At 49.3% G+C, this 12,280-nt stretch overlaps 1 pseudogene; it reads left to right on the top strand.

Moving 5' to 3' along the window:
• Window positions 1-5,315: 5,315 nt before the first annotated feature.
• Window positions 5,316-7,162, top strand: LOC118637732 (annotated as a pseudogene).
• The last annotated feature ends 5,118 nt before the right edge of the window (window positions 7,163-12,280 follow it).

Genomic DNA, 12,280 nt, shown 5'->3' with positions numbered 1-12,280 from the left:
GGAGTAAATGAGGTGTCGAGGCAACTGTGAGGTCAGGATGCTACAGCGAACAAGAAATAAGTCAGGCCCTGGTCGGTTTTGCTCAGTGGTTAGAGCGTCAGCCTGCGGTCGAGAGAGACTTGGGTTCGGTTCTCGTTAAGGGCATGTACCTCGGTTGCAGTTTGTCCCCAGCCCTGGTTGGGTCGTGCAGGTGGCAACCACTTGATGTGTCCCTTTCACGTCGATGTTTCTCTTTCTCTCACTCCTACTCTATCTGAACAAAAAAAAATGTCCTCAGGTGAGGATAAAAAAAAAAAAAAGAAAGAAGTCAGGCTACAACTGGAATATTTCGGTCTGATATCTTTGAGGTCCCACAGAGAGCTGGAGCTCTGGGCTAGACTCTGGGTGAACACCAGGAAAATATAAGGGAGGATTTTTAACTCAAGAACCATAGAGTTCAGGTGTGGAGTTGGCTGTGCTCCTTGATTCATTCAACACAGGAACTCAGCCCTATTCTTTGCTAAGCTCTGTGAAAGACAAAGGTAATTGCTACGTCTTTGGTGCAACCCATAAGATCTTAGCCTCAAGGAGGCTGCAGACAGCAGTTAGCACCCATAAAAATAAGTAAAATTCGACTTCTAGTCAAGATGGCGGTGGGTAAACGTGGTACTCACCTCTTCCCACAACCACATCAAAACTACAACTAAAGCACAGAACATCATCGTTCAGAACCGTCTGAAATCTGGCTAAATGGAAGTGCTACAACTAGGGGATTAAAGAAGAAGCCACATCGAGACTGGCAGGAGGGGTGGCAGATAAAAATTGGGAGGGCCCTGGCCGGTTTGGCTCAGCGGTTAGAGCGTCGGCCTGCGGTCCAGAGAGACCCAGGTACGGTTCTCGGTTGCAGTTTGTCCCCGGCCCTGGTCGGTCGTGAGGGTGGCAGCCACTCGATGTGTCCCTTTCATGTCGATGTTTCTCTCTCTCTCTCTCTGTTCCTCTCTCTCCCTCCCACTCTACCTGAACAAAAAATGGAAAAATGTCCTCTGGTGAGGAGGATTAAAAAAAAAAAATTGGGAGGAATAACTCAGCTTCAGAGGTCCCCCCTGAGGAGTGAGGAGTCCCTGCCCCACACCAGACCCCCAGCCAAGGGTTCTAATGCCAGGAAAAGAAGTCCCCATAACTTCTGTCTGTAAAACCCAGTGGGGGTTGTGGCTGATTGAGACGGAGGGTTTCTGGAGTCCCAGGTAGTTCCTCTTAAAGGGCCCGCCCAAGGATTTACTGGGACTCACACCCTCTGAGCTCCAGCACGGGGGCAGCAGCTCAAGGGCGCCGGTGACATACACAGAGGAAGTGAACTGTCTGGCATCAGGGGGGGAGCTATGGGGGAGCAGCTTTCTGCCAGACAAATGTGCTGGCAGAGCCCAGCTGGTGTGGCTCAGTGGATTGAGCGTCATCTCATGGATGACTATGTCCAATTCCTGGTCAGGACACATGCCTGGGTTGCCCACTTGGTCCTCAGTAGGGGACGTGCAGGAGGCAGCTGACAATGTGTCTCTCTCACATCAATGTTTCTGTCTCTCCTTTCCTCTCTCTCTGAAGAAAATCAATGGAAACATATATATGTATTATATATGTATTTTTTTTAAGTGCTGGCAGAGGCCATTGTTCCTTCTAGAGGACCCCCTGCCCACTCCCCACCACAGAGCCAGCAGGTGGGCAACATATCTGAGTCTCCATCAACCTGGCTCACACTATTCACCCCTCCTTGGTGATTCCCAGAGACCCCGCCCCACCCATACTTCTTCCACTGGCTTTTCTATACAAATGGCCTGTCTCCACTCATGCTTCAGAATTTCCTAAAATCTCTCAAAAAGTAATATCTGGCATTAGCATGCCCTGTGCCTCTCTCTAAGTGGCCTCAGGCCTGGCACTAGCAGCAGCTGGCCTTGGTTCACAGTTTGGCCTTGCCTGGGACCCTCTAAGCCTAGCACAAGTAGCAGCCATCTGCAGATCGGTTTGTAACTCATACTGGGTGGCCCCAGGGCAGAACACAGGCAGCGGTTGACTTTGGCCTGCACTTCCCGTGAGGCCTCAGAGCCAGTGCATCTGGTGGACAGCTTCAATGAAGCACCACCCAACCACCTCCACAAGGGACATGTTCAAGGGGCAGACTCAGTGCACACCAGAGCCCTGCTGTGTGGGGTGGGCCCCTACACAGCTGATCCTCCTCAGAGGTTGGTGGTTGGTAGTTGTAGCAAGTCTTTGCAGCCAATTGGCCTAGAGGTAAATCCCTCCCATTGATGTGTAAACAGTGATCAAAGCTCAACTACAATAGGAGGGTGTACACCACTCACATGGAGTTGGGGATGCACCTAGAGTGTCCAGCTTGGGTGACCGGGGAGGCTGCACCATTGGACGCTACAGCACATCTATTACATTAAGCCACTCTACCAAGCCTAGGAGACATAGCAGTTCTAACTAATATATAGAAACAAACACAGGGAGGCAGCCAAAATGAGGAGAAAAGAAACATGTCTCAAATGAAAGAACAGAACAAAATTCCAGAAAAATAACTAAACAAAATGGAGACAAACAATCTATTAGATGTAGAGTTAAAACATTCGTTATAAGGATGCTCAATGAACTTAGTAAGAATTTCAACAGCATAAAAAAGACATGGAAACCATAAAAAAAAACAAAAACCAACAGTCAGAAATGAAGGATACACTAACTGAAATGAAGAATAATTTACAGGGAATCAACATTAGAGTAGTTGAAACTGAGAATCAAATCAGCAATTTGGAATGTAAGGAGCAAAAACACCCAATTTGAACAGCAAAAAGAAAAAAGAATCAGAAGAAATGAGGATAGTGTAAGAAGCCTCTAGGACTACTTCAGGCATGGCAACCAACATTGGCATCACTGGGATGCTGGGAGGAGACGGGAGAGAGCAAAAAATGAAAAACATATTTGAAAAAATAATGATAGAAACTTCCCTACATGGTGAAGGAAATAGACATACAAGCCCAAGAAGCACACAGAGTCCTAAACAAGATGAACCCAAAGAGGCACACAAAGACACATTATAATTAAAATGCAAAAGGTTAAAGACAGAGAATCTTAAAAGCAGCAAGAGAAAAGCAGTTACTTACTTACAAGGGAGCTCCCATAAGACTGTGCTAATTTCTCAACAGAAACGTTGCAGGTCAGAAGGGAGTGGCAAGAAATATTCAAAGTGATGAAAAGCAAGGACCTACAATCAAGATTACTTTACCCCGCAAAGTTATCTTTTAGAATAGATGGACATATAAAGAGCTTCCCAAACAAAAAAAGGCTTTCCATCAAACCAGTATTACATAAAATGGTAAAGGGTCTTCTTCAAAGAGAAAAAGAAAAAAGATAAAAAATACGAACAATAAAATGGCAATAAATACATATCTACCAACAACTGAATCTAAAAAACAAAGTAAACAAAAAATGAAAACAGAAACAGACTCACATACAGAGAACTTTTGACAGTTGCCAGATGGGAGGGTGGGTGGGAGGAAGGGTGAAAAGGTGAAGGGACTAAGAAGTACAAATTGGTAGTTACAGAATGGTCATGGGAATGTAAAGTATAGCATAGGGAATATAGTCAATAAAATTTTAGTAATTATTATGGTGTCAGGTAGGTATGAGATTTATGAGCATAATCACTTAGTAAGTTATATAATGTCTAGTCACTGGGGTGTACACCTGAAACTAATATACTATTGTATGTCAACTGTAATTGAAAAATAAAAAGTGATTTTCTAAGAGGGAAGGGGCAGGGGGACAGGAATAGTTAACCAAAGAACTTATATGCATATATGCATAGCCAATGGACATGCAATAGTCTGATGAAGGCAGGAGGCAGGAACAGGGAGGAGGGGTTCAATGGGGAGAAAAGGGGGGACATCTGTAATACCGTCAACAATAAAGATAAATTTTTTAAATGATTATAAAAAATAAGTAAATTTCAACAGAGAAACTGTCAGTTCAGAGAATGTGGAAATGGAATTTAAATGATGAAAAAGAATAATCACAACTTAGGAGATAATAATAGGAGCTACCATTTATTAAGTGCTTATGTATCAAGCACGGTGTTGTGTTATTTTATTTAATACAATTTTAATCATTCTTACATTACAGAAGAAGAACGTAAGACTCAAAAACATTAAATAACTTGCCTAGCTAGCAAGTGGGAAAACCAGACCTCCAATCCAGGTCTGTGGGATGCCAAATCTTAGTGGGGTGGGGTCATTTTATCTGGAGTGGTTAGGAGCTGAGAAAAACAATGTAAGTGAATGGAACTACAAGTATTTTCCGAGCATCTATTACATGCCAGCCTCTTTTCCAGGCACCAGGAACATAGCAGTTCCTCCTACAAAAGTATCTGCCCTTTCTCTTTACAGACCCCAAAGGTATCTGGGAAAGAAGAGGGTGGCAGGAGGGGGAAAGGGAATCCATATAAAGAAAATGGGGGAGCCTGGCCGGTTTGGCTCAGCGATTGGAATGTCGGCCTGCGGACCAGAGAGTCCCGGGTTCGGTTCCTGCTAGGGGCACATACCAAAAAAATAAAAATAAATAAAGGAAATACGGGGGAGGGAGAGGAGGCCACAGCCCTTGCTGCCTCATCCCATCAGCACTCTCTCAGCAGGTGGGGGAGCTGGCATTTCAGGGAAGGAGAAGGAACTCAAAGATCCAGCGATAACTGTCTTGGAGGTCTGTTTGCTTAACCTCTTCTAAACTAGGGGTTGGGGGGGCGATGCTCACTGGCATAGCAGATGATGTGGGGGAAGCCCGCTGGGGAAGGAGAATCTGGATGGATAGAGAATACCTATTATCCCAGCCCTAGAGAGACCTAGACTCCAGCTGTGTACCCTACGTTGCATGGCCCTTCCCCTCACCTGCCATGATGCTTCATACCAAAAGCATTCCAGAAGTGGGCTGGGAGAGATGACGCTGGGCCCCAGGGGAGAATGCTGGAGCCCTAGGAATATTTAGTGCCCCATGAGCGCTTCTGGAATGTGAGTAACCCAGACGAAGACCAGGACCAATTCCGGGTGACAGAAAAGGGCCTTTGGAAACCAAGACAAGAAATATCTTGGTCAGAATCCTCTCCTGTCCTCAGCCCTTTCCTGGGGCAAGTCCCTCCAGGCTGTCTGTGAGTGGAAGTCCCCCTCCTAGAACCAAGTCTCCCTTGTGTGGAGGCAGGGAACCCCCCATGGCCTCCATGTTAGCCTGTCCCCAGGTCAGGACAACCCCTTCACTGAGGGCTGCCTTGGGCCCTCCTGGTGAGCAAAAGTGAAAGGCAAATGGCGATTCAGATGCATGGGGAACAGCAGTGCCTTGCAAGGCACGGTGCCCACATCCTGCTAGAGCTTCTGGGTCAGCTCTGTGAGTCAGAATCTGATGACTGACTGGCAGCTGACGCATGTCTCGAGGACTGAAGACCCAGAGGGACCTGGGACACAGGGTTAGCTGAAGAGCCTAGGAATTCTGAAGCAAAAGAGGAGACCAGGAGGAAACCACGTCGTAATAGATGATAGGAGTGGTCTTCTGAAAAACGGGATAGACCTGAAGGTCAAGGCTCAGAGTGGGACCAAGACCCACAGTAGGGGACCCAAGAGTCAGCTTATAAGGCAGGCACCTACATAATGTGTCCATTCGGTCCTTCAATAAGTAATTATTTACTAGTGCCTACAGTGTGTACTGTTCTAGTTGCTGGGGATACATTCATGATCAAAACGGACAAAAATCTCCACCCTCACGGGGCTTTTATTCTAGTGGAGGAAGATAAACAAAGCAACAGGTATAAGAAATAAGTAAATGAGCCCTGGCCAGTTTGCCTCAGTGGTTACAGCATTGGCCCACGGTCCAGAGAGACCCTGGTTCGGTTCCCACTAGGGGCGTGTACCTCAGTTGCAGTTTGTCCCCAGTCCAGGATTGGTTCATGTGGGTGGCAGCCAGTTGATGTGTCTCTCTCACATTGATGTTTCTCTCTCTCTCTTCCTCCCCCTCTCCCTCCCATTCTATCTGAAGATGAATGCAAAAGTGTCCTCGGGTGAGGATAAAAATAATAAAAATAAAACAGTAAGTAAATAAGATCGTATAGCACTTTCTGCCTTTGGACACCACCAGTAGCATCATTGGAGTCCCCCTCCCTCAGTCATCACGTCTAAGACAGAGTCTCCCAAAGAGTCAGAACAGCTGTGAAGTCCTTCATGGGAGGTTTAAGCTTTGAAACAACTATGAGTCTCAGGAGCCATTCTGAACAGTGGGGACACTCGCAGACTGTGGCGATGGGAGATCAAACACCCAGCGCTCCGAGGCTCTGGGTCTGTCCCGATGCCCTGTGGAGGGGCTGGATGCCGCCACGCGTGCAGGGCCACGGGGCGGACGGAAGAGCTGTGGAACCAGAGGGGGCTTCTCAGGAGGAGATTCTCAAAGACCTGGTGCCACTTAACTGGGAAAAGGCTTCTGCTGGTGCTATTAAGACACTGAAGAACATCACCTACGAGATTATTTTGAAGCCTGGGGAAAATGAAGGGACTGAAATGACGACTGACCGAGGCAGAGGCAAGAAGGAAGGCCTGGCTTTCGTAACCGTTGACGACCGTGACTCTGGAGACAAGACTGTCATTCAGAAGTACCAGGCAGTGCCGTGAACGGCCACCACTGAAGCAAGGGAAGCCCTGTCGCAGCGAGACATGGCTTCAGCCATCCAAAGTGGTTCTGGACACCGGTGTTGGTCGTGGAGGTGGTTTGGTGGGAACGACAGCTGTGGCCATGGAGGAAACTTCGGAGGCGTGGGGGTGGACGTGGTGGCGTGGGGGTGGCGGCCATGGATCTGGCAATGACGGAAGCGGTCTTGGAGGCGGTGGAAGCTACAATGATTTGGGCAATTACAACAATCGATCGTCACCTTTTGGACCCAGGGAAGGAGGAAACGTTGGAGGCAGAAGCTCTGGCCCTAGGGCGGGGAGGCCAGTACTTGGCCAAACCACGAAACCAAGGTGGCGGTGGCCCCTCCAGCAGTAGCTATGGCAGTGGCAGAGGCTCTGACCGCTGCCAGGGAGCAAAGCTGAGCAGGACAGGAGAGCCAGCGAAGGGCCAGGGCAGCCACAGGTCACAGAAGCCGAGTGAGTCCGCCAGGGCCTAGCTGCTTGCAGAGAAGACGAGTTCCTGACGGTACTCCTGTGAGCGGGAAAAACCTCGGGGGCTGTATTTGTGACTAATTGTACCACCGGTTATTTTCGTCCCTGTTCAGTGGAAAATGGAAAGCATGCCAAAAAAGGGTTTTAATGTAGATATTTTTTTCACCTCTGCTGTTGATTACTAAATGTACTAGTTTGATCGTGACACTGATAAATGTGTCCCTTTAAAAAAAAACAAAAAACGTGCTGTGTAGGCCCTCGCTGAGTAGCTCAGTTGGTTAGAGCATCGTCCCAATACACCAAGGTTGTGGGTTCAATTCCCGGTCAGGACACATAAAGAATCAACCAATAAATGCATAAATAAATGGAACAACAAATCAGTGTTTCTCTCTCTCTCTCTTTCAAAATCAATTAAAGAATTTTTTTATTGTGGTGTGTAAAGTTAGTCTACCCTGAAGCCATCGGTGTGAAGTTAGAACTCCTTCAGGGCGATGCCAAGTTCCATTAGAAATGTATTTACAATCCGCTTGGGCGCAGAAGCCATTGTCTTCAGAAACCTTGGTGTAGTTGAATTGACAGTTCCCATATTGTGACCTGGAATTCACCATTAAAAGTTTATTTGGTCATTAATTATTGTTGGCACACCCTATGCAATATATCTAAGTTGTACTATGTTGCCAGATAAAATCATAGATGGGAGAGAAGCTTGTGTAGCTTCTTATCATGAGTAATCAATACATGATTTAATAGCCTCTTGAAAAAAAATAGATACTATATCAACAGGTACTAAGCATTAGGAGAATGGGGATGGGGTGTTGCAATGGAGGGGACAGGGAACACGACTGTAAATAGGAATGATCAGAGACGGACTTACTGAGAATGTGGCATTTGTGCAAAGACCGGAAGTGTGGGAAGGAGATGACCATGCAGATATTTGGAGGAACAGTCAAACATAGACTTTCTGGCGGGAGCAGAAGAGTCCATGAGGCTGAGCAGAGTGTGTGGAGGAGAGAGAGCAGAGATGGGGTCAAGACAGGTAAGGGGTGGGGAGCAGGTCACATTGGACCTGTGAGCCATTAGAGAGGCTTTTATTCTGAACGAAATGGGGAAGCAGTTCTGAACAAGGGGAGTGGCATGATCTGACTTTTGATTTTCAAAAAGTTCCTCTAGCCCTGGCCGGTTTGGCTCAGCAGTTAGAGCGTCAGCCCTCGGACCAATGAGTCGTGGGTTTGATTCCAGTCAAGGGCACATACCTTGGTTGCAGTTTGTCCCCAGCCCTGGGAGACAACCAGTCGACATGGCTGTATCACATCAATGTTTCTCTCTGTCTGTCTCTCTCCCCCTCCCTCCCACTCTATCTGATAATAAGTAGAAAAATATCCTCAAGTGAGGAATAAAAAAAATTTAAAAAGCTTGAGTCTAGCTGCTATTGAGAAGAGCTGGGGGTGGGGTGGGGAGGTCATGGTTGGGGTGTGAGCCGGGTAAGGGTTGCAGGTAGAGCAGTGTGGGGGGCTGGGAGCACTTAGGCCCCCCAGTGGCAATAGAGTTCTAAGGAGTCTGCAGTGTGAGGAAGGGATAGGAGTTGGAGATAGAGATTTCAGGAATTGTTTCGAGAAGGAATTCCTGCTAGGGGTGGAAAGTTGGGCGAGATGATCTCCGAAGTTTCTGAGTTGTAGGGTCTAGGACTTGATTGGATAGGAGAGCAAGGAAAGTTGGGCGAGATGATCTCCGAAGTTTCTGAGTTGTAGGGTCCAGGACTTGACTGATAGGAGAGCAGTTGTTTCCTTAGCAGACCAGCTGCTGCGAAAGCTTGTGTAGGGGAGGAGGGTGTTGCTGAGCTTGGGAGGCAGACTTGCCTGGTTGGGGTGCCTTTCTTCCGAGGAAGACCAGGGAGCTTTCTTTTAGCGAAGAGAGAAGGTTTGGGGAAAATGGTCCCTCGGAGAGTCGAACCTTCCTGAGACTCGATTTCCCCATCTATGCAGTGAGGGGCTGTACTAAAAGTCTTCTCAAGACCCTCTGGCTCTGAAGCTCATGACAGCACATCATGAAAGGCTTTCGCATATAAGAACGTTGGAAATGCCACCCGATGGCTGAGCTCTGCCTCTGACCTTGGCAGAGGGCGCAGGAGTTGCCTCCTACAACTGAGGCCCCCAGAGGATGGGCCAGCCCTCCAATCCCCAGGCTTCTTCCTGCCTGTCAGAACTTCCTTCTTCAGGTCCCTGAGGAGCTTGAGCACAGCCCATCGAGGGCCTGGGGATCTGCATTTTCAGAAGCCTGGCAAATGGCTCTGATCACACTGAAGTTTGAGAATTGACTCCAGGTGAGGGCCCTTAGCCTCACTCCACAGAGCATCCGCCTTTAGGGGAATCTCATCTGCCAGGCCTGCAGCTTCTCTCTGGGACTCAGATTCATTCTCTCTCTCTCTCTCCCCTCTCCCTTCCTCCCTCGCTTTCTCTCTCTCTCTCTCATTCTACCTCCTTTGGCTTTAAAATTCTCCCCCCCCCCCCCCCCAGCTGCTTCGCAAAGGAATTCCCCATGCTTATCAGTGGCCCTTCCCTTCTCTGTCCAGTCTCCAACCCCCCTTCACGATTCCACCCAATCCCCTGTCCCTGGGCTTTTAGGTCACACTGGGGGAATGAGTAACCCTCAGGTCGGGGAGGGGCTTCAAGTCCATAAATGGGCAAAAACTCTGATTTCAGTCTCCAGGAAAGGACTCGGATCTCCCCTCTGCCCTTCCCCCAGAGGAATTCCCACAGGAAGGAAAGGCTGTCTGGCTGGCCTTGAAGAATGGAATTCTAAAAAGAGCAGAGCTTTTTAGGAGATAGGGTCAGTCTGACTCAGCTTCCGTGATAAACAGACACGGCCAGCCAGGAATTTCCCAGTTCAGGAGCCCAAGGCTCCGTTTCCGGGTGGAAGTGTTCAGCTCTGCCTTTGGACTCGAGGCCCAGCCAGCCCCACCACTTTCTCCTCGCGGTGAGAGTCCCAGCTCCAAGCTGCATCCACCTGGGCTCTGGACCCAGGGCCGTCATCAGTGCAGCGCAGATGACCGCTCGCCCTCCTGGAAGCGGGGGAAAGGGTGTGACGACCTTTCGAAGCTCCGCCGGTGGACTCTGAATCACCCTCCTGACCTGGCCTGCAGGGTCTCCGTCTTCCTGATCCTGGCTGTGCCCACTCTTGTGTCTGGCAGGCAGGTCCCTGGCTAGCAGCAGCAGGCCGGCCGCTGGCATGGGTCCCCCTCCACTAAAGGACTCCTGGTGTGCTCTGCCTGCAAGCCCGGTGCCCAATTCTCTGTGAATGGAAAAGGCACTGGGGAGGCCGGGTGGTGCCTGGGGACGAGCAGGCTGCCCTTGGACAGAGCCTCACATGTGGCCAGGTTTCCTTGAGACCTGTTCATAATCCTGGGTCTGGGTCTCACGTTGCTGCTCAGAAACCTTGCTGGCCACAGGCGTAGGAGACTCTAGGGCAGACTCACAAATCTCCGGGAGATGCATGGACACAATCAGAATGCAAATGCATTGATTTATTATGAAAAATAGAACAGCTGTCAAACCAACCAGATACTTGGATTTGCTGAGGGGCATGTTCACTATCTGTTGGCAGTTTCACACGAGGGGAAGCTCAAGTGCAGGGGAAGGTTACTCGGAGATGAAACCAGGCTGGGCGAGCTAGCTGAACGGTCTTCGTGGCGTGGCCGCCTCTCTTCTGCGGATGCGCCAGGTGGCTATGTTCAGGACACCCTTACCCAGCACAGCTCGGGAGAGCACCCCACACACATACCTGGTGCCACAGGGACAGCCTCCCTGGGTGAGCACATTCTTTCTTCAGACAGAGCACATGGCCACGGCCACATTCACAGTCCACTCACACCAGTCATGCTGCTGCAGAGATTAAATGGGACGATGCATGAACACGCTTTGCAAGTGAAACCCCAACAGAGAAAACCCAAGGAGTGAGAGTAGGTACTCAATATATGTTTATTAAAGGGCCTCCACCCGCTTTCCTGCCCCAGCCTCTCATGAAAGGGAATCTGATAGTCAAATCAGTAAAAGCTCACCTCATAATAAACTGTCAACATGCATTGAGACCTTACTATTGTTCAAGGTGCCATGAAAAATACAGAAACAACAAAGGCATTGTCCCTTCCCTCAAGGAATGTATACATAATAAAGTTGAAACTATAAACTAACACCTACAGGAAGGCTGTGAATAGCAGAGGCAAGTGTGCTAAGGGTGTACGTGTGGTACAGAACATGCGTGAGACGTTCAAGTCCCCTTGGACTTGGTTGTAATGGGACCACTGGTGTGGATGTGGGATAGACCACTGACTGTTTGGGGTGCCCACTCTTTGGTCCCTAGATCGGCCAGTAAAGGGATAAGCTTGCCCGACTAGGGTTTTAGGGTCTCACTGGAGGTCACTGAGTGAAAATGTAACAGTCCAGCCCTGGCCGGTTTGGCTCAGCGGTTAGAGCATTGGCCTGCGGTCTGGAGAAACCCGGGTTTGGTTCCCACTAAGGGCACGTGCCTCGGCTGCAGTTTGTCCCCGGCCCTGGTTGGGTCATGCGGGTGGCAACCGCTCAATGTGTCCCTTTCACGTCGATGTTTTTTTTTTTCTCTCTCTCCCCCTCCTACTCTGTTTGAACAAAATATCAAAAAAATGTCCTTGGGTGAGGATAAAAAAAGAAAACGAAACAGTCCAGCTGTCCTTCCTCACGGCCAGTGTTAGACCTGCTACCACTTGGCCATCATGGAAAATGACAGCAAGTTCAGAATGAACAGATACTCACCAGGCAGGAGTCAGGGAGAGAGTTGGCAGCTGCTCCTCCCTTGCCAGCCATGGTTGGGGTGCAGAGGGCAGCGAACGGCAGGCTCACGGACCCCGCTCCCAAGAGCCAGAGCAAGCACCAGGTCCCTCCACTCGTCTCCCTGCCTGGAGGGTGTACCTTCCCCAAGTGGCTCTTAAAGCCCAAAGGAGACAGTGCCGCTCTCGATCTCACCTGAGTCAGCTTCGTGCCCTTCACAACCTGTGCCCGTGCCCGGGGCCCTCGCGTCCCAGCCTTTCTACACCCGTTTGTTCATCCCCACTCAGGCACCAGGCAGATCCAGCCTCCCACCCCACTGCTTAT

The sequence above is a fragment of the Molossus molossus genome, unplaced genomic scaffold, assembly GCF_014108415.1.
Source record: "Molossus molossus isolate mMolMol1 unplaced genomic scaffold, mMolMol1.p scaffold_m16_p_20, whole genome shotgun sequence".
Classification (NCBI taxonomy): Eukaryota; Metazoa; Chordata; class Mammalia; order Chiroptera; family Molossidae; genus Molossus; species Molossus molossus.
Note: the sequence above shows the minus strand (reverse complement) of the source record. Positions and strands in the feature narration are given on the sequence as shown.